Here is a 19,423-nt window from a genome sequence, read left to right as displayed (position 1 = left end):
AGGTTGGCTGAGAGGAGATGGTGTGGGGAGGAATTCCCTTCCCCCAGAGGGGGGAACATTTCAAAAATGTGCTTTAGGAAAGCTATGTCGCTGGAGAGTATGCCTTTTTATGGAAAAAGCTTTGGACATGTCCTACAGTGTTATTATTTCCTTCCCCGTGCCAGAGCCTCAAGGGGATCTTTCTTAGCTCTCCATCTTGAGAACCTGAAGGTAGGCTTCCTGGAGTTAGAGTCCATGAAAGTGTGATGCCCTCCTATGAGTGTGGTCACCAAAAGTGTCTCACTGTCATTCCATTCCACGCTAGGCCTCCAGAAATGTGTTGAAATTACCCTTTAAGAGTTCCTACCAGCTTATGCTCCACTGGCTCTGCTCACAGTGCAAAGATTTTGGTTGATGTATCTTTTAGGGATACACCTGTTTCTCCAGATTTCAGGGTGACAATTTGCTTAGTAACCTCAGTCCTCTGACGGGTCCAAGAAAAATAATTGCTTACAGTTGATCCAGATTTTCTTGTTATAGGATGGGAGTGACAACTTTGCAGTTGGTGGAGTTGAAATAAGAAGCCTCCACTGTGTTTAATTTTAAACAGGATATATTTAAGAACAAATGTATCCCTTTTGAAAGATGTTTAGGACTAGGAAGAAAATAATTATCTTGAATACCTGAAATTGTATACCATCTGATAATTTGGTTTACTGTGTGAGGTGGAGTTTCAGATGTCCAGGGCCTTCTTTGTACTGACTAACTTCCATAATAGTACCGTATATTTATATTAATATAAATTATATTCTAGATTTTATAATTTTAAGAGTCCATGGTCAAGTAACACAAATCTCCAGTTTAGCTGTCTTCATGATATCATGGAAGTCTGCCAATTTCCCCAAATTGCTTATTTTTTTTTTTTGATTTTGCATTTTAAAAGATATTTTACAATATTTAAGTATCTTTATGAGTAGGTCTAAAGGTCTTACCTTGACAGGTATTCCACAATATGTAAATATATTTCCTGTCTTTTGAAAAAAATCTTTGACCTTGATTGAATCCTGTATTCTCAGGATCTCAGACATTTATGGATATTATAAATACTGCTAATGATAAAGAGATAATGTTACTTCTATTTCCACATAGAAAAACTTACACTTTGGAAAATTAAGTGACATTTTTCAAAGGAGAAAATTTGGTTAAGTGTTGGATCTGATATTCAAATCCAAGTCTTCTGACTTTAGATACTAAACTCAGTCACTGTAGAGGTTAGATGAGCAATAGTCAGAAATATTCATAGCATAAGACACCATGTACCATTGAATTTTAAGAAATAACACACTATTAGGGTTGTAAGGAAAGATTTATCACATCTTATTGGGGAGATTTGGAAAGTGTGAAAATATCATTTTTGAAAAGATTTAAATAAGATTCTACATATTTATGCATAACAAACTTCATCCCTAAAAGGTATGACAATATAGCTTTAGTCATTTAAGAGCTTAAATGTTTAAATAGATATGAAATTTTAATTCAACAATTTCCCACTAGTAATGTTTTCTAATAGAGCTCATACTAAGTATTTCCATGTATGAAACAATGTTTTTGTACTCATTGAGATGTTAAGAGGAGGATTAAAACATTACAAACTCTTGGAAAATATAATATGCAATGATAATGATTACCCCTAGCAAAATCTTGGCTTCTAAATACCATTCCTTACTCCAAGGAACCAGGGATCACTGGATAAATGATTTACTCTGCTTGTGGCAGGGAAAGTATGCGGTGGATACATTGTATCAGAAAGTAAGGTGGCACTTGAAAATTTATGGGGACATTTCACACCTACTTAAGAGCTGGCCTGAAGAAATTATCACTGGCCAAATTTCAAACACTTTGAACTTCAAAATAGATTATGAGGATAATGAATTAGAAATATTAAATAAAAAGGAATAACATAATACATGAGTCAACTGAGCTAACTTCCCCCAAAATAAAGAGATGGAGGGGCAAAGGAGAACTCTTCTTTACAGAAGAATGCCAGCTAATACTTTGTTTGAAAACGAGTTAGAAATAATCATTTTTTTACCTAAAATATAATGACTATTTTGGGCAAAATGCATAAATAGATACTAAAAGCATTGCATGAAATGTTGCTGGGGAATGAGATATTTACACCATGTCAACATGTCAGCAAACAGATTATTTATGAATTACAAAAGGAAACGGCTATATACATAATGAAATCTGACAGATACTGTGTTAGCATTACTAATAATAGAACAAACTAACATCATTTGCCGTCTAATGTCATGCAGCAGCAGGGGCGAAGAAACACCTATTCCAGTATTCTGGTCTGAGGTGTTTAAAGTAAAATTGATCATGAAGTGACACCAAACAAAATCGTCTGTTGGGGCATTCTACAAATCAACTAACCTGGAATCTTCAAAGGGTCAATGTTATAAATGTCAAAGAGAGAGAGAGAGGGAAAGAGAAGAAGAATCACTTTCTTAGATTGTAAGAGAATAAAGAGGCATAATTCTTGCTTGGGTCACATTAAAAATGTAATTGATGGGGTATTTGGTGTCGCTTGAATATTTACTCAGTGTCAAAATAGTGCTATTCCAAGTATGACCTTTAAGACAGTGCCAGTTGGCTTTTAGATTTTTTAAAAATGGTTTTTATTGATCAACAAGGAGTTAAGTACAGAATTTAAGAGTAAACAAGTAGAAATTTCTATAGTAACTTGACATTGTTGTGGCATGGAGGTGCCTTCTCATTTTCTTAGTAATTCATTTTTATTTTATTTTACAAAAGTATTGTTTCTCAGTTGATCGGAGATGACAAATACTGAGTCTCCTCCATAGATAATTTGAGAAACACTGGATTAGCTAATATTTTTATACCAATGTTTTATTTCTTGAGTGTGATCACGACGGTGTGGCTATGTAGAACAATGGCCTGATTTCCTACATCTTAGGACATATAGGCTGTGTTGTTTAATAGTTAGAGGTGAATATTTTATTATGTGCAGCTTAGTTACAAGCAGTTCAGCAAAAAAAAAAAGTATGTGTCTTTGTGTATGTGTGTGTGTTTAGACATATAGCATATATGGCAAAATGTTAACAATTGGTGAATATAGCTGAAGGGTATGTGGTATTCATTGTAGTTTTTTTTTTTTTTTTACTATTTTTATGTAAGTTTGATATTTTTCAAAATAAAAGGATGGGGTCAAAAGGGGTCTTGAGTCAAAGGAAACTTTGCAACCCATAGACCCTTGGACTTTTTTAGCTCTCCAAATATATCTCTCTTTAATATCTCTTTTTTAGCTTATAAAAATCATGATCTTGTACCAGAGTTGTATATTTAAAAATGAATAATAACCTTTATAAATTAAATGATATATTCATTATTACAACATAATGCATATAAGATAAGTCATTTCAGAAATATATTCAGGGACTAAAGAATAAACATCAACTGTGATCTGAATAAACTGCTGTTGGGATAAATAGTAACCGAGATAACTTCAAAGTTGTTTCTGTAGCCCCTTTGTTTCTGATATAGGTTGCTATTGAATCCAGAGTTATTTTATTTCATTATAATCATTTTTATAAGTCATAGTCCTCTCCATTAATCTTTATATAGTAGTTTTATATTATAATTTATTTCATAGCTGGTTTCTCCCACCCTTCCTGTAAGGTAAATTTAAAACATTTTTACTACTAAGTAATAGAGAGGTTGAGTGGCTTGTTCTGTGTCATGCTGAGAGCTAATTATATAGGCAGAATTTAAAGGTATAGGCTTTGCAGTTTTAGCAAAAGAATCATAGCAATACTAATAATAAATATCACATTTAAAAATCAAACCCTAATTTTTCTAAAACAAAATATTGGTAATACTCTTGATTTTATTTCCTTTTCTGGCTCTGATTACTTAAAACTCAAATATAAATTTATTACTTATTATTTAAGACATTCAATAAGTGCCATAGGTAATGGATAGCAAATTACATAAAACAAGATCCTTCCCCTCCAGATGATATGTCATGGCAAATGAGATAGATTTATAAAGAAGTACAATAAAGTGTTATGTGGTATAAGAGAAGTTTGAATGGACTGTAAAGATGGAGTGGTCAGATTTATCTGGCTGAGGAGCGTCAGACATCTCCAGATTTTAGTCACACTCATTGAGATTATTTGTAAGAGTTATGAGTGGTTACTGAAGAAATGCAAATACCTTACTCAGCAACTGCAGTGGTTTTCAACTGATTTGTCTTTGAGTCAGCTTTCTAGTATTAGAATTTTGTCAGAACAAGCAAAGGAGTAAAAGCCTAAAACATTTTTAAAAATCCATAATTATAATGCTATCTGTAATAGAGCATGATGGTATCTTCACGTTTATAAAAATAGTTTGCTCTGTTTCTGTTCAGCATGATGTTGCTTCTTGAGAAGAAAATTTCACTTTCTGGTTGTGCTGTCTTGTGTCTCTTGTGATCTGTTTAGCCTGTTGATTGTTTTTCTTAAGCACAAATATTATTCATTTAATTTTCAAAATTCATAGTTTTCAAAAATCTTATGAAGACCCTTAGAATATGTAGATATCCAGCTTTCCCAACATCATTTATTAAAGAGACTATCCTTTGCCAATTTTGTATTCTAGGCATTCTTGTCAAATATTAGTCGACTGTGTATGTGTGGGTTTATTTCAGGACCCTCTATTCTATTGATATATGTGTCTGTTTTTATGCCAGCACAATATTGTTTTGATTACTATAGCTTTGTAATATAGCTTAAAGTCAGGAAGTATGATGTTTCCAGATTTATTCTTCTTTCTTGAAATTGCTTTGGCTATTGCAGGTCTTTTGTGGTTCCATATGAGTTTTAGGATTTCTTTTCTATTTCTCTGAAAAATGGCATTGGAATTTTGATAGGGATTGATTGAATTTGTAAATTGCTTTGAATAGTATGAACATCTTAACAATATTAATTCTTCCAATACATGAACACAGGCTATCTTTCCATTGATTTATGTCTTCTTCAATTTATTTTATCAGTGTTTTATAGTTTCAGTGTATAGATCTTTCACTCCCTTGGTTAAATTTATTCTTAAGTACTTTATTCTTTTCTTAACTTTTATTTTAAGTTCAGGGACACAAATGCAGATTTGTTACATAGGTAAACTTGTGTCATGGGGGTTTGTGGTACAGATTTTCTCATTGTCATTAAGCCTAGTACCCATTAGCTGTTTTTCCTGATCCTCTCCCTCGTCCCACCCTCTACCCTCCAAAAGGCCCCACTGTTTGTTGTTCCCCTCTTTGTGTCCACGTGTTCTCATCGTTTAGCTTCCACTTACAAGTGAGAACATGTGGTATTTGGTTTTCTGTTCCTGTGTTATATTGCTAAGGATAATGGTCTCCAGCCTCATCCATGTCCCCGCAAAGGACATGATCTCATTCTTTTTTTATCAGGCTGTTGATTCTTGGTGCCAGGTTGCTATTTATCTGGGCTTCTGGGGCCTCTTGTTCACATTCACAGTGAATATATCCACACATTACATGCTCATCTCAGGAAATGTTGTTTCTATTATGTATCACATTAATATATTTGGGATTCTTTTTAAGAATCAAATATGCCTAACATAACCTTACTAAAAATACACTAAAGGTAGCTATTTATGTTTCTTTTGATAGGAACATCTGTCACAGATTCTGGCACCCAGTGGGCTCTCAGAAGTACTTCTTGAATAAATAGGAGGCTGTCCCAGTAGGTGTGGCTGTCACTTGAGTATGAATGAGAAGTTTTGTGCCAGAAAAAGTATGTTTCTATTTGTAAAACAAAATATGTTTGGAAGAATTTATTGCATAATAGTGTTTTTATGATATAATTGTTAATTTTATACTACAAGCATTTAAAAATAATTGGAAATGCTGGTGTTTATTGAAGATTAACACAGTTGTTTTTATGAAGACAACTTGTGAGGTTTCCCGGTTCTCTCTTTTCATCCTCATTCAGTCCTCTACTTCTTTTGTGGGACCCTTTTCCTACCAGCGTTTTGTGGCTAAGCTGTCTTTTCCTACTTTTATTTAAGCATGTTTGGGGACATGTAAGGTTAAAGGTATTAGCAAATAAAGTTTTTTTTTTTTTTTTTCATTTAAAAACCGATACTGTGTTTCAGAAGTTGAAATCTTTTATATGTAGCTCTGTTTTTACTTTTTTTCCACAATTTTGCTTTTGGTATCATGAATAAAATATATGTTATTTTCACTGCTTTATGGATGACTGAAAACAATTACTACAGAAAGTTGTAGGAGGAGAATATGAAGCAGCTTTAACCATTAGAACATGAATGATTATGCTCAGAGCTTTGCTAATTTGTAGGGAGAGAATAGTTAACCAACTACCCACAAATACAGAGCAATATTGCATCTGCTAAACTTTTTAAATATTATAATTCTTTTTTTCTTACTCAGTGGTGATTGATTACATTTTTTTTTCTTAAGAATCACTTATTTGCAACAGCTGTTTATCCTGATATCAGACTATGTCAAAATGGTTGCTGACTTAAAAAGGTCTTGCCATACACTTTATTATATACCGAATGAGAACTGACATTACTACTGAGAAATAGGGCTCTCTGCATCAAAACATCTTCTAGATTTGTGTTTGGATAGACCTGCTGAACTAATGCAACCTGACTGTGAACCAGGGCTAGTGTTTTACACTTGGAAATCATAAATCCTGACAGAGCAATGAAAATAAGTCTATAAAGAAAAATTTAAAAATAATAGCAGGGATAACTTATCATCATTCAGGAAGGTTTTATGATTAGTTTTTAATGTGGTCTTTCGTGTGGTCTGGCTCTAATGGTGAGATAAATTGACAGTTGGTGAGGGCTGTGAGTACTACATTTTTCTCAGGTATTTGGGCTAGCTAGTCTCATTATAGCAGTAAGGTGAACAGTGGAAGGTGTGGTTTGTTTTCAGTGTATTTGGGATTTAAACAAGGCTACAGACACTTAACAACCCCTGACTAGCCCAGTCTGCAGGTTTACTAAGCGATTTCCCAGAGGGGTGGTGTGGTTAATTCTTTCTGAATGAGATTTTCCCTCCCATGGTTACCTAATGTTAATAAAATGGTTCTAAAGGCTGTCTTATCTTAGTGTGAGCCAGAGAAGGTCAAGATGAAATGTGTGAGAAACCCTCCTACATAGTCACTAATCATTTTCACCGAGGATTTTTGATGGCTCTGGATTCAACGTGTTGCAGCTGCCAAAATGCTGTTAAACAACAGGCCGTAGAAAAGATATAAAAAAACGATATTTTCTTTGATGTCTTGAAAAAGAGAGTTTTTGTTTGTTTGTTTTTCTTTGTTTTTTTCTTTCTTTCTTTCTTTTTGTTTTTTGAGACGGAGTCTCACTCTTTTCGCGCCCAGGCAGGAGTGCAATGGCGCGACCTCGGCTCACTGCAAGCTCCGCCTTCTGGGTTTACGCCATTCTCCTGCCTCAGCCTTCTGAGGAGCTGGGACTATAGGCGCCCTCCACCACGCCCGGATAATTTTTTGTATTTTTAGTAGAGACGGGGTTTCACCGTGTTAGCCAGGATGGTCTCCATTTGCTGACCTCCTGATCCGCCCATCTCGGCCTCCCAAAGGGCTGGGATTACAGGCATGAGCCACCGCGCCCGGTCTTTTTTTTTTTCTTTTTTTCTTTGTGGGGGGTAGAATTGTGGAGAGAGTAATGCTTTTCCCTTAAATGTGTTATGCATGCGGAAAGAACAGTAGGTGTACTGATTATCTTGGGCTTTCAAATTAGAATGAGAGAAAAAAATAACAATGAATCTTTTAGCTAATTTGGCTTTGATAAAAAGTGATATGTTTCTGTTTCGCTAGTGTCAATGAATACTTTGCATAAAAATCCCGTACTCATTCAATGTACACCTTGCCTTGAAGAGTAAAATGTTTCATCTTTTCCAAGTGAACAATAATGTAAATTAGGAAATAGGCAATTGATTTGTTGAAAATATAAAATCTATTCAATTCATTACAAATGCAGAGGAAGAAAACACAAGGTCCATTCAGCCATCTACAGTAGGGTAGTTCTTTGTTTTAATAATTATTAAAGAATAATGGAAACGTAATGAGACTAATCTTTATATCTTTGATGTGAGTTTTACAGAATTAGTCATGCATAATTGCTCATCTGCCCCATAACATGAAGGAGATCGTGCTTTGGTCCTGAGAAGAAAGTCATATTAAGCATGCAACAGTGTTAGCTTCAATTCTTAGTGTAGGGAGAAGAAATCAGCATTAACGAATAGTCTTACTACAAATTTTACAAATTCTTCCTCAACGAAGAGACAGAGCCTTTGCTTTAATTATTAAGCATTGACTTTTAGCAAGAACATGCTTTTCATCCTGGAAATACTGTAGGAAGTAATCAGTCAATGACTGAGTTATATGCCAGGAGAGTATGATGATTCCATGTATATAATGTTTCTTTCTGACATTATTTAAAAAGTTTATTTAATGTTATATCTAAGAGATTTTGCATGTTCAACCCTTTTTTCTTTTCCACAATAGTGTGATAAGGACCTGCTCAATTTCCCTTTGCCTTTTATGTAGCCATTGTTTTATCTCAGGGCTTTTGGTAGGTATTCATGGTAAAATATTAAAATAGTTAGAAAGCAAGTAGACAGTATAAATTCACTCTCAAGTACTACTGGGAGAAAAATCGAATATATACTCCCTTATTGAATAGAAAATTTTGGTCTGAATTCATTGCTTCAGCTACTTCTTACTATTCCCCTCCCTCTCCCGCCCTTCATCACACTGATTATCCCAGATCACTTACCATTGTATATCTTTATGCCTTTGCATATGCTTTTTTGTTTTTCCTTGCCAGGGAAAGTTCTCTATTTCAGGAAATCTCAAACAGGAGCTTTATCCTACTAAGCTTCTATGCGTCTATGTATTTCTTTACATTTTCTTTATAGGGCTTTTAAATTACATTGAAACCCAGATACGGTTCTCCTCTGATTTCTCCATCAAGCATGAAACAACCCTGGGCACTTATTTTGCATTCTCCCAAAATAAAACATGCTCCACAAAGTGTCAGTGTGAAGTGTGGAATTTATTGAAAAAGCATAGTAGAATCCAAACGAAGAATTCTATACTACACATAACACAAACATTTCACCTCCAAATATCCTCTGGATATCCCCTTTCTGCTGCCAGTTACTCCCTCTTTCAGTCTTTCCCCAACTCCCAACAGTGTCTCTCTTTCCTTCTACATTCCTGTGCATAGAGCTAGACCCCAGGTCTTCAAATCCTAGTTGTCAGCCCTGATTCTGAGCAGGTTTATCAAAACACTTCCTAAACAAATGATTGGCTCTCCTTAAGATGATATCTTACTTCAGCTGGTAAGAAAAGGTTTTCCTGCATATTAATATCATGGTATAGGTGACTGCTGATGGTATATCTTTCTTTACTAGATCATGCACTGTTCAGGAGCAGAAAAATGTGACTGTTCTCTCCACCACACATTGTCCTACTACTGTGTACCCTGTCTCAGTAAATGCCAGTCAGTTACCCAAGCTTGATTCTTGCATTCTTTCACTACTTCCCTGGTTCACATTCCAGTTGGCCACCAGGTTATACTTATTTTATCTTCAAAATTCTCTCTCTGAAATGCAAATCAAAACTACAATGAGATGCCATCTCATACCAGTGAGTTTGAGATGGCAGTTATTAAAAAGTTCAAACATAACAGATGCGAGATTGTGGAGAACAGAAAACACTTATGCACTGTTGGTGGGAGTGTAAATTAGTTCAACCATTGTGGAAAGTAGTGTGGTGATTTCTCAAAGAGCTGAAAGCAGAACTACCAATCCATCCAGTCATTCCATTATTGGGTATATACCCAGAAGTATATAAATTGTTCTATCATAAAGACACATGCATAGGTAGGTCTACTGTATCACTACTTACAATAGCAAAGACATGGAATCAACCTAAATGCCCATCGGTGATAGACTGGATTTTTAAAAAAAGTGGTAGATATACATTATGGAATATTATGCAGTCATAAAAAAGAATGGGATCATGTCCTTTGCAGGCACATGGATGAAGCTGGAGGCCATCATCCTTAGTAAACAGGGCAGGAACAGAAAACCAAATACCGTATGTTCTCACTTATAAGTGGGAGCTAAATGATGAGAACACATGGATACAAAGAGGGGAACAAAAGACACTGGGGCATACTTGAGGATGGAGGGTGGGAGGAGGGAGGGGATCAGAAAAAAATAACTATTGAGTACTAAGCTTAGTACCTGGTGACAAAATAAACTGTACAACAAACACATGTGGCACAAATTTATCTATATAACAAACCTGCACATGTACCCCTGAACCTAAAAGTTAAAAAAGAAGATAAAAATCCCCAAATTCTCTCTCTATCCCCATTGCTATGCTCTAATTATGGCTTCATTAGATCATTGTAATAGGTTTCTATGGGACTTTCTGCCTCTCATATTGCCATTCCTCTCCACCACTTTGCCACCTACTATATTTTGCAAAAATCATGCCACCTGAGAGAAAGAGAGAGAAGATCCCACTGTGTTCAGAAAAAGTGTAGTCTCAAGATCTTTGCATAGTAATTCACAGCTGTGGCAATTCTAGACAGCTACCTCTTTTTCTAATCTTGGGCTACTCTCCTCCATACACCACCTGTTCTAGACACAAAGAAGCATTCATTCCAAGTTCCTTGTACCTGACATGTGTGCCAATACCTTCTTGACTTTGCTCATGCTGTTCTTTATGCCTAGGATATCTTTTTCCCCAAAGTCTTTACCTCACTAACTTTAGATCTTTCTTCAAAGTCCAGCACAAGTGTCAGCTTTGCTTTGAAGCCTGCATGCCCTGTCCCTTCCATTTAGAATTAATTGGATTTTCCTCTCCAAAAACTTGTATGGTACATTTCTTTACTACAATAGTTATCACACTGCATTATGCATTTAATTATTTGTGTAAGTTTCTTTCCCACCAGATAGGAGAACAGGAACTAGGATTTATTTATCTTAAAATTGCTTTTGCCACCTCAGAACCTAGTACATATTAATTGGTCATTCATTCATTCATTCATTCGCAATATGGTTTAGACAGCAAAGGGGTTGAAACTACAATTTACAATTACAACAGTGAAAAAGACTAGTATGAGGGTGCATAGCAGGGAGATACGCTGCTATATCTATGTTGTTATGTCTATGCTGGAGGAGATTTAGTTGAGAAAAGTAAAGTATTATTTAAGATTAAAAAAATGTTGATGAAGGGTTAAATAAAACCAACAGGGTATCTGAGTGAAGAGCATTTCAGTTAGTGGGAGAAACAGCACATACTCTGGAAGGATGGAGCATGCTTTGAGACGTGAAAAAAGGTAAACATGCCTGACATGCAGAGAGTGAAAGGAGTACAGTGAGAGAGATAATGGAGAGATGAGCAAGGGCCGTGAATGGTAATGACTTTTTAAAACACATAAACGAAGCCCCATAAACCATTGAAAACTCCTTTCACGGTTTTTAGCAAACAATGATATACTCAACCTGTGTTTTAAAAAATATCATTCTGGCTGCAAAATAGAGAGCAGATTTGAGGGAGGCAAGAATAAAAGCAGGGACACCAGTCAAGATACAGTAGAGGGAGAAAATAGGAGATGTATTTTACGAGGCAAAAATGAGCCAGGTTTGGTATTAAGTTGGTTCAGGGTGCAAGGAAGAGGTGTTACAAATGATGCTAAAATATGTGGCATGTGCTACTTAATGAAGTGAGATATCCATTCAATGAGAGGCAAAACATGAGCATAAAGTTATGGGTAGTAGTGATGGAGTAGACTGTGGCAGATTTTGAATTTAATGTTCTGAAGCCTCTTTTAAATATCCTGGTGCTGGTGTTAAACAGGCAGTCAGAAAAGTGGCTGGAGCTTAGGATAAAATTTGGTAAAAGCTTGTAGGGTAATAATGAAAACCATCAGCATGAGTGAAATCACCTAAAGTGATTTTATATTTTAAAAGCAAAGATCCCAAGCCAACATTTAATGTTTTGGTGGCGAAGTTTGACTATACCAAGGAGACAGAGTAGGAATTGTCCAACTCATTGAACTTAGTTCAAAATCAAAGAAGCTAAAGGAAGGGAGTGTTTGAAAAATAGGGGAAGGATAGGAGAGTAGCATCAAGGGTAAATATCAAGAAGACATGCAGCAAGGCGCACACACACACACACACACTCTTGAATTTAATTACATGAAGGTAATTGGATTGAGAGTGATTGTGAGAACATAAAATATAGATAGAAACTGTAGAACAGTCTTTTGAAATGTTTTGTTGTGAAGGGAGGAAAGAGATCAGTGGTTACTAGAAGTCATGTGAGGTCAATAAGGGATTTTCCGCTTTTTTTGTGTATGTATATTTATTGTATGGGAGAGAAATTTAGCCCATTTACTTGTGGATGGGAAGGAACTACTAAAGAGTAAGAGGTTAGAGGTTAACATACAAAAAAGAAGAAATACCTGATAGTCCAAAATCCTGAGAAATTTGATGGAAATAGGGGATAAAAACAGAGGTGGGATAGATTGAGTCTCAGTTTAATCATTTCAGAGGCTGAAAGACTTGATTCTCTTGGTTCAGCTGGGACTGATGATGGCACCAACAATTATGAGCTCAGCTTATCCTTCCTGGGGTTTTTGACAAGGCCGGTAGCTTGATACTTTCTATCTACACAACCCAGGCTGTTAGGGCTCCCGAACGTCACATGCACATTCTATGATGATAGAGTTCCCATCAATTAAGGTTGACTAGGCTGCAAATGTATGATAAGTGTAAATGAACTTGGAATTTGCAAAGAGGTTCCCATATCATTTTATTTTAATCCACATTGTGTCACCTCATTTAAACACGTTATGTGTATATAGCCAAAGAAGGTGAACTTATACGAACTATGCATACTTGACAGACCATTTCCATGCTTGATAGTGAAGTGTAACTTTGAGAAGTCTCTACCCTTAGGCAACACCGTATCTACTAGCGATCTTCAGCCCACTTCTCACACTGCAGAAAATCAAATAGGCTTTATTCTTTAGGTCCATCTCAACTTAAGCATCTCTTTATTTCAGAGTGTTTTACTTGTTCAGTACTTCAAGAGAATATTGTTTTGTGATGGGTAAAGAATGATCAAAAGTAAACATCACAAAAGTAATAATTATTTATTTTGAAAATTTGAAAAATATGGGAAAGTATTAAGAAGTAAATGAAAATCTTACTCTAAAAATTCACATATAACCATTATATATATATATATATATATATATATATTCCTGTATTTTTCACCAGCCTTATGTATCTATTGTCTATTCCCTCTGTCTAAATATGTGGAGAGAGGAAAAAAATAGGAATTCTAATATACATACAATTTAGTTTTTCACTTTTTTTCTCCTAATAAAAAGTGCCTAATGGGCATATTCAAATGCATGCTTTTAAAACGGCATTTCAATGGCTGCAAAATGTTCCATCATTAGCATACAGCATCATTATTTAACCATCTTTGGACATTAAGGCTAATTTCAGAATTTTATAATAATAATATAATAATTGACATATTTACACAGAATAATTTATGCTTATATCTAATAATTTCAGTGAGATAGATTCACAGAAGCAGAATTCCTGAAAAGTGGTGTATGTATATGCCTTCGAGAAAAACTACACAAATTTGTAACCTTATTAAAAGTGGTTTATGTAACACTGGAACACAAAACCAAACACTGCATGTTCTCACTCATAAGTGGCATTTCAACAAGAGAATGCATAGACACAGGGAGGGGAACAACACACACCAGGGCCAGTTGAGGGGTGGGGACCGAGGGGAGGAAGAGCATTAGGACAAATAGCGAATGCCTGCGGGGCTTAAAACCTAGATGACGGGTTGATAGGTGCAGCAAACCACTATGGCACACGTATACCTATGTACCAAACCTACATGGTCTTGCACTTGTATTCAGGAACTTAAAAAAAAAAAAAAAAGCAGTTTATGAGTGTGCTCATCCCATCACACCCTTGTGAGCATTGAGTATTTCAGCATGCACGTATTCATTAGGTACTGCTATTTTTGTTTTTATGTTTCTCAGGATTGATGTTTTTTTGCTTATATTTCTCAGAGTGTTAGCATTGACCACATTGATTTCATAAGCCTTTTTTAATTTTTAATTTTACTTTAAGTCCCAGGATACATGTGTAGAACGTGCAGGTTTGTTACATAGGTAAACATGTGCCATAGTGGTTTGCTGCACCTATCAACCTGTTAGCTAGGTGTTAAGCCCCACATGCATTAGCTATTTGTCCTGATGCTCTCTCTCACCCCAGCCCCACCCCGACAGGCCCCAGTGTGTGATGTTCCCCTCCCTGTGTCCATGTGTTCTCATTGTTCAGCTCCCACTCATGAGTAAGAACATACAGTGTTTGGTTTTCTGTTCCTGTATTAGTTTGCTGAGGATGATGTGTTCCAGCTCATAAACCTGTTTATAGAGTACTTTTTGCTGTTTGTTATGTCACATCAATGTTGGCCAATTAATTTTTCTACTTTTTAAATTTTAAAAATATTTTCTGATATTCATATATTTCAAACAGCTGCTTGATACTTATGTATTCAAATATTTAGCAAAATAAAGTGAAAGAAAAAAACAATTATTTCCTTTTACTTTGTTTTGCTAAATATTCTTTCTCTGTACAATTATTAGAAAATATTCCCTTGATTTATTTTCAATTTTTATTGGAGTAAATTTTTTATGTTGAACTCTTTATTTATTTTTGTTTAAGACGTGATCTCTTATTTTCTGGGATTCCAAGTACAGTAAAATATTTCTAACGGCTCTGAGCATTAAGTCAACAAATCATATATCAAATCTTTGATTATATATCAGCTATTTTAGTCCACATGTAGCCCTTACATTTTTCTCAAAATAGGAATGAAATGCAGAATTCAGCTTCTGAAGTGGTTTCAACAAGAAAAACCACTCATACCAAACCTTTCATGATTTATGTCAAATTTACTTAAAAATGATGTGGTCATTCATTGCTGTGTATAGAATCCATCATCTTTCTCTTTTCTCTGTGCTATCTATATTCTTTCTTTTTCCTTTTTTCTTAGTCTACCTCCTTTCCTCCTCCAGTATTATCTTAAATTCCCCTCCTGAACTTTTTCATCTCTCATTACCCTAAGCATGCCTTCATTGTATCTAAGTTATTTCTCAAATTAGTTTTCCTAACAAATGCTGTGTTCTTCTTAAAACTAATCTCAGTAAACCAAATTTTCTCTATGGTTTTCAAGGTTACTTTTATGAAAGTGATTCATGGAATTCCTTACATACATCAAATATTGAGCAAAAACATTGAGAATTCTTTAGTTGAAACTTCCAGAGTCACTTTTTAGGCAAATTGGGTCAGCGCCTCTGAGCTATACTCCATCTAAAAGAAGTCCATCCCGGCCGGGCACGGTGGCTCATGCCTCTAATTCCAGCAATTTCCGAGGCGGAGGCAGACGGATCACCTGAGGTCAGGAATTCAAGACAAACCTGGCCAACATGGTGAAAGCCTGTCTCTACTAAAAATAAAAAATTAGCTGGGTGTGGTGGTGTGTGCCTGTAATCCCAGCTACTCAGGAGGCCGAGGCAGGAGAATCACTTGAACCCGGGAGGCAGAGGTTGCAGTGAGCCGAGATCGTTGCCATTGCACTCCTGCCTGGGCGAAAAGAGTGAGACTCCGTCTCAAAAACAGAAAAACAAACAAAAAAAACCCCAAAAAACAAAACAAACAAACAAAAAGAAGTCCATCCCACAGCTGATTATATGACAACTAAATAACCAAGACAAACTCTAAGTGTTCCTTGAACAAATGTATGTCTTCAAGTTCTACATAACGCTGAATCAGACCTACCGGAAGTGATGTTGTCCCACTGGAGGCAAGCACAAGGGCAATTTCCAAGCAGTCGTTATCTTCTGCATCTGTGCTTTTGCACTACATCGAACAGAAACCGTTGCTCAACCTGGGAGTTTTGATTTAGCTTCAAATGCCACAAAGCAATGAAACACCAATTGTCTACTCTTCAGGAAGTATTGCTCAGGAACCAGGCCTTTCACAAACATTCATGTGAACTGTCTATGCATAAAGTATACGTTTTAAAGGGGGGGGAATTACATTGCTTTTCTCAAATGAAATGATTGCATTATGTTTGCCACACCAAGCGCTCACATTCTGAATTGTTCGTATAAAAGCTTTGGCTTTCAAATGTAGCTGTTTGCATGGAAGTTATTCTGATATTTAAGTCTGTAAAGGTCTGTGGCACGTGCCAATTTGCCGTTGTAACAGATCCAAAGTACTTACTTTGCTGGGTGTGGGGACCAAAGCAGCCACGGTCAAGAGAACAAGTTACTTTGCCGGATCATTCTGGGGAAAACCGTTCACGATTCTGGGACACTATTCAACGTTTCTCCAAGTGCTCCTAGTTCTAAATTAAATCCCTGCGATCCGAGCACAGCTCCTCTGTGTCACTTATTTACAGCATCTCAGATTGACAGACGTTATTGTTTCTGTTATTTTAACCTCAGCTGAGTTTGAGGAATGTGCAGACAGAAACCTTATCGAACCTGTCACAATTGTGCCTCATCACCCTCAAACAAATAGTGAGTCTGAACGCAGAGAACAGATAAGTAAAGGCCTTCTGAAACACATTGCTGGAGGCCACTGGCCCAGAAGACTTGCCAAATTTCTCATTGCTTAACCTTCCACTCCATGTTCAACAAGAAAAACCCATCCTGTTAATGGTCTGACTTTGGAAGTTGCCTCAAACATTTCCATCCACATTTAACTAAAGGCATACGAGAGACACAAACACATTTTCAAGAAACCTTTCTGTCTGCACTTAGGCATATAGAATTTTCACTGCAACTATCCGTTTGTGAAGAATTGTACAACTGGGGCTAGAGTTTTCACTGCAACTATCCGTTTGCAAAGAATTGTACAACTGGGGTTAAACAAGGTCTTCCCACTATAGGGAAGAGGTGATGGGGCTGTGCTACTTTAAGTCTAGAGTGTCTATAAGTCAAGATTGCTGGGTTGATCCCTACAAAGTCACTTCATCTCTGGGTCATTGGCAGCAGTAGGAAAGTTTTGAGACCATCTGGCTTTTATTTTACAGTTATATCTGATGTAGATTCACTGACTCACAATGTGAAGAAGGAGGAATTCTTCTCTGACCATTCAGAGGGCTGGGATGGCATCATCTGCCATCTCCGTGACTCCTCCACAGAGAGTCTCTCAGCAGTCTGCTCTCTTACCGGCTGAAAAATGATTTTAGCTAAAAAGAAAAGGATGCCATGCTTGCCATGGGGGACTGTGGCCCAATGTATGTTTCTTACTTTTAACTTAATTTATTTTGTACTTTTTGTAGGTCTATGCATGCTTCAGGAATGTGGAGATGGCTTAACTGTGAGTGATACTTGTCATAATAAAGTGTTTTTTTGAAGACCCTTTGATCCCTTGTGTGGCTGCTACCAAAAACAAACTGAGACAAGGATGAATGCAAACAACACAGCTCATAACATCTCTGCCGAAGACTTCAGCGCAGCTTTGTTCTTAACTCTTTCGGGTGTTATCTAACGCAAATTGTAAGGAATTTATTTCCCTCTATTTCTCTTCCCTGTATTCTTTCCTTTTCATTCCCATTTCAGATGACCAGAATATTGTATTTTTCTGGTAACGTCTGAGAGCACTAGGAGAGACCTCAGGTTTTTAAACTACTCCAAGGAGCTAAGCCTGCCTTGTAGTGGTAGAAGGTAGAAGACAGCTGAGAAGCAAAGCCAGTGTGTACATTCAATATTCCCCTAAACCTGAAGGGCTTCTTCTCTCTCACGTCTGTATTAGGCTTTTGCTTGAAATTTGGTTGAAAACAAGCAAACAGAATCACAGAGCTAGCCAACAGAAAGAACTAGCCATGTAAAAATCACTTGATCCCCAGACTCGGTAGTGGTGGTTGCAGGTGCCTATATGTGTATGCACAGTGATAATGACAGATAGTGGGGTCCAGCAGTGGGAGTAGTGCACATATCAATATTACCCAAGGAACCCAGTCAACTCGTACATCCTATCCCCAGATTGGCCTGTATCCCTACCAGTATGTGTTAGTTTGTGAGACGGACAGATAGAATAAGAACTAGAGAGAGAATGAGAGTGTGTGGGAGGAGGGATAGGGAGTAGGGTGGGGTACAGAGGAAGCATGTGACTACAAAAGAGTCAAAAGACTTGTAAGTATTCCACGGGGATCCCTATCTTCTATTTAGAGAGGGGTATTGAATAGAAGAATGGATTGCCCATGGTCCACGGAATGGGGCACTGGACTAGAAGAAAGACATGGGCATGTATTTAAAGATTATTAAAATGGAATTATCCAGCAAAATGTGGGAAAAGCAATTTACTTGTGAAAAGAAATTACAGGAAAGGTACTCCGATTTTCCAACCACTCGGCAAAACACAATTGGAAATGGAAATCAGGAAGGTGGAAGAAGTTATGTGGAAATAACACTTCTTCTCTAGATCATCCTCTTCCTGACTGGGTGGAGTGCTATATGAACAAGCAATTTGGGGTGAATTGATATGAGAAATTCATGCATAATAAGTAAAATCAGCACTGGTCACCTTCGCTCAGGGTCTTCCTCTGTCGAAGGACACATACCCTGTTCTGTTGCCTCTTGGGTTGTTGGCATAATTTCCTGAAGTCATAATTAAAGTTCTTTATGTCTCTTTGAAGACAACAAAATAAGAAAATTAGACTACAGTTATTGTTTCAAAATGTATAGCCAGGTGCAGTGGCTCATACGTGTAATCCCAGTGATTTTGGAGGACTGCATAAGGCCAGGAGTTAGAGACCAGCTTGGTCAACAGAGCAAGATCTTGTCTTAACAAAAAAGAAAGCAATTAGGTGGGCATGGTGGTATGCTCCTGTAGTCCCAGGTACTTGGGAGGTTGAGGCTGTTGGGTCGATTGATCCCAGGAGCTTGAGGTTGCAATGAGCTATGATCATGCCATTGGATTCCAGCTTGGGTGACAGAGCAAGACCCTGTCTCAAAAAAAAAAAAAAAAAAAAAAAAAAAAAAAAAAGGTCATAGTCTCTTAGCAAATAGTGAAATTATTATTTTATTTGGTCTTGATTACCATTAAAAAAGAAATATGGTCGATGCAAAAATCCTCAATAAAATACTGGCAAACCGGATTCAGCAACACATCAAAAAGCTTATCCACCATGATCAAGTGGGCTTCATCCCTGGGATGCAAGGCTGGTTCAACATTCGCAAATCAATAAACATAATCCAGCATATAAACAGAACCAAAGACAAGAACCACATG

The sequence above is a fragment of the Mandrillus leucophaeus genome, unplaced genomic scaffold (assembly GCF_000951045.1).
Source record: "Mandrillus leucophaeus isolate KB7577 unplaced genomic scaffold, Mleu.le_1.0 Scaffold387, whole genome shotgun sequence".
NCBI classification, from domain to species: Eukaryota; Metazoa; Chordata; class Mammalia; order Primates; family Cercopithecidae; genus Mandrillus; species Mandrillus leucophaeus.
The sequence above is the reverse complement of the archived record's forward strand: the minus strand, read 5'-3'. Positions refer to the sequence as shown.